Source organism: Nicotiana attenuata, unplaced genomic scaffold (assembly GCF_001879085.1).
Source record: "Nicotiana attenuata strain UT unplaced genomic scaffold, NIATTr2, whole genome shotgun sequence".
NCBI classification, from domain to species: Eukaryota; Viridiplantae; Streptophyta; class Magnoliopsida; order Solanales; family Solanaceae; genus Nicotiana; species Nicotiana attenuata.
Window position 1 is genome coordinate 36,639 of NW_017671503.1, and position 4,295 is coordinate 40,933.

The following is a 4,295-nucleotide window of genomic DNA, read 5'->3' on the forward strand; positions in this document are numbered from 1 at the left end:
CAATGTGATTCTCTATTTGTTTCAGTTCTTACTATTTCTAGTTTGCTTCTATTTGTGGTTCTCTTGCGAAATCTGTAATTAAAATGTATTACTAGCATGTTATTATGTCTTCCTTTCCCTTTGGATTAGTATACCCCCTTTATGTGTGTTTCCAAGCATGACTTGCATACTTATCCCAAATCCCTATCACCCCTCTATGTGGTTGTTCTTCATATTTGTGTTCTTTCCTATGACTATGCCTGAAAGTGTTTGAGCTAGTCCTAGGCCTTTGCTGGGTTACAGTTTTGTCCTATGTGTCCCTAACCCCACTATCCCTGTTTGTGTTTGCTGGACCTGCCTTGGTTCTGTAGTCTTTGGCTGTGTATGAATCTATTTTTGGAGGTGCTGTGTCTAGGTTGTTGCTTATTACTTTATTCTCTTTTATAAAAAAAACAATTTTACTAAACAGACTCTCTTTGTTTTACGAAATGTTTTATGTGAAATTCCTTTCAACACTGTCAAAACATTTTCGAATTCTCTTGCACTTCACTTATTTCCTAGATACTTAAGTTCCACCCCCTCAGTGTGAGCACTGCTTTGGGGACCTCCTGAGTACCCTCTGAACTCTGACACACTAAGGCTGGTATCTCCACACTGCACATGTTTAACTCCTGGTTACTAAGTCTGGGCGTGAGAATGACCCAAGAGCCCTCGAGGTCCTTAGGGAACTTTGGCACACCCAAGCTATGAAAGGCTATTTTGGCAGTAAAGTTTGGAGGATTTGGGCCTACTGAAGGCTCCCTATAGAGTAACTTTTTATTTTTTTTATTTTATTACTGTAATTCAGATACTACTGGTTTGTAATAATTTGTAAATGAATGATTGGGGGCTGAATAGTGAATATGGGGGAGGGGTATGCATGTTTATTTCTATGGGTAGAAAACATGTTTTATAAGTTTTTATTTACCTATTTGCGCAATAGATAACTTGCTTAGGACATGCATTTCATATGTTAGAAATCCTGTTTTAGGTCTTTTATTCTCAGCATATTATTGTACTCACTTCATAATCTTAATTATTAACAAACTGTCATTACTGCATTGGCATAGTAGAGATCATGTTTTAGGAACTCTTCTGTGCATTAGACATCCTGCTGCTTAGAGTTTTATACTAGTCTGGATTGCAATTGTCAAAACGCCTATTAGCATGCTTAATCCAATAATACAAGTACTATGCGTATCCTTTCTTTTTAAATCAGAATCAAATATGCATGTCCACTCTTTAAGACAATCAGACAATGTATATGACGCCTAGGCAAACTTTAGGCCTAATAAGAATTGATTAATCATGTGGTTACCAGTTTAAGACTAATTAGCCTCTTTTAATTTTGAACTCTGCTGCTCCCATTCTTAATTTTGATTCTCTGAACTTCACTCTGTTTTACTAAACTCTCGCCCTACTTTGAAATGATCTCGAAATTGTGTATCTATTCTACTATGTTTTCTACTAGGTTACCCTTTTCTGCCCAGAATCGTGCTATTATTTTCAAAATATTTATCCTACGTCTCGTCAAGTTAATGTATCTCCATGCCTTTACTCTATTTACAAAGAATGTTTTAACGAATTTATCTATATTTTCACTAACTCCTCAACTGCTATATACTTCTAGATCCTACTACTGTCCCAAGTCGTATTTCTGAAAACCGAGCACTTTTTCAAATCACTTAGTCTTAATTAAGCTTCTGCTTTCACTGAAACTCACTATTTTATTTCAACATTCCGGGTTTTAAAACTCTTGTCTTTGAGACCTTAAATGTGTTTGAGACGTGCTAATTATGAGTTCACTTGTGGAGGGATCTGTGAGCCTCTATGTGCCTTTGTATGTTCCCCTTATGTGCAGTGCTATTTGTTATGTATGTCGCTTAGCATTTTTGCCTTTAAACTTAAGGGTTCAGCCTAGTCCCCACCACGTAGGAATAGTAGTCCTAAATACCCTCCAGGACTTATAGGACGGGACGGGTAATAGCACGCAATAAGTATTCGTGACCAACTCATGCATTTAATAACCTTTATGGGGTGGGAAGGGTAGAATATGGATATGATGACCACGTGATAACACCACGTGTATAAATGGTTACCGGGTGTTGTGTGGGGTGATCCATATTGATTATAAACCTAGGACCCCCCTTTCCCTTTATTTTTTTTCATTTATTGTTTAAATCTTTTCTTGAAACTTCTGCCCTCTTTATCTCTCCTCAAATTTCCATTTTACTTGCAATATTATGTGAAAACTCCCTCTATTTGAACCCTTATTTGCTTACTTGTTAAGTGAAGTCACAATTGTAACATGGCCGGGAACCATACTAGTGGATCTTGGGGTGTGCCTAACACCTTCCCCTCGAGATAGTTTCTAGCCCTTACCCAAACTCTGGTTTTCAAACTCAAAAACCCTTTTTTGTGTCCTAATGCACTTAATCATTAGGTGGCGACTCTTCAAATTTCAAAACAAAACCCAAATCCCAAAAGGGAAAAGAGTTGTCCTCCCAAATGTCGTAAACCCGATTTTGCCTTTTAAGAAGAAAAAGGGGGCATCGACAGCCAGTAATCTGAATGAAAAAAGCTCTAAAGCCACAAGACGACTCAAAGAAAGCTTACGAAAATTCCCTGCAACAACTTGGAATGATGTTTACAACAGATACAGTACAAAGCTACGGATAGAAGAAGATACCATTACTCAGTCTCGGAAAGATAAAAGAGTAAGTTAAAACAAGTACGAATCATATATGGGACCTGCAGGAAGGGATTCCCGTTCAAAACAGGAAAATCCAAGGTATGATCCTAGATCAAGGGATAGAGAATCAGGTTCGTCGTCAAGGTTCGGAAAAGAGCGAAACATGAGGGACATGCGAGACAACAACAGAGGTTCAAAAGCAAAAATTGGTGGTTACAGTTTTAACGTGAGCACGTCCGAGTTGGTGGCTATTCTAAAAAGCATGGGAGATAAGGTACGGTGGCCAAAAGAAATGAGATCGAATCCAAACAGGAGGAATCCCGAATTTTGGTGTGAGTTTCACAACGATCACGGTCACAAAATGGCGGATTGCAGATTATTACAAGGTGAAGTTGAACATCTATTAAAGCAAGGGTACTTAACAGAATTGTTTAGTGAAAAAGGAAAGCACGCATATATGAAGAATAGGCAAGAACCGCCGAAACCTCCATCACCAAAACGAACGGTTAACATCATAAGTGGAGGAGAGGAGATCAATGGCGTAACATACACGGCAACAAAGAAGGTGTCAAAAATCACAGTAACCCACTGGAAGCGAGTCAGTCAAGTCTTGGAAGAAGACATGATAAAATTTAATGATGCAGATGCAAACGGCGTGCTGACCCCACACAATTATGCACTGGTAATATCTTTACTTGTACATGATACTAATGTAAAACGAGTTTTGATTGATCCAGGTAGTTCTATGAATATCATTCTGTTGAGAGTGGTGAACGAGATGCAAGCCAATGATAAGTTGTTATCCAAGGCACGAACCTTGTCTGGTTTTGATAACTCGAGCGTCCCAACCAAAGGGGAAATAATACTCACCACATTCGCAGAAGGAGTAGTCAAAGACACCAAATTTCAAGTGATAGAAATGGATATGGCTTATAATATGATCCTTGGCAGACCATGGATTCACGAAATGGATGCTGTTCCATCCACCCTACATCAAGTTATCAAGTTTCCTTCACAATGGGGAATACGGCAAATCCATGGTGACCAACAGGCTTCTCGAAGCATTAATTCAGTGGCAGACTCAAGCGCAAAAAGAGACGAAAAATAGCAATTACAGAATTCAGTTGAGGATGCAGCAACACAAGCCTCAACTGTGGACGGGCAAACAGATGTAGACTCAAGGCCTGATACTATTCAAGAACCAGAAGAAAATGAAAATATCAAAACAACAATCGAGGAATTAGAAGCTGTGGTATTATTTGTACATTTGCCGGACAGAAAAGTCTACATTGGAACCAACCTCAGCCCGGTGATGAACGTAAGTTAATTGAATTTTTAAAAGCTAACGCAGATTGTGTTGCTTGGTTGCATTCAGATATGACAGGTATACCACCGGAGGTAATGACCCATAAACTGAATGAAGATCCAATATAGCCACCTGTCAACAAAAGAAAAGGAAGCAAGGTTCCTTCAAGAATCAGGTGATTCAGGATGAGGTACAAAAGCTTTTACAAATCTGGTCTATCCGCGAGGTAAAGTATCCAGATTGGTTGGCTAATACTGTAGTAGTTCCCAAAAAGAATGG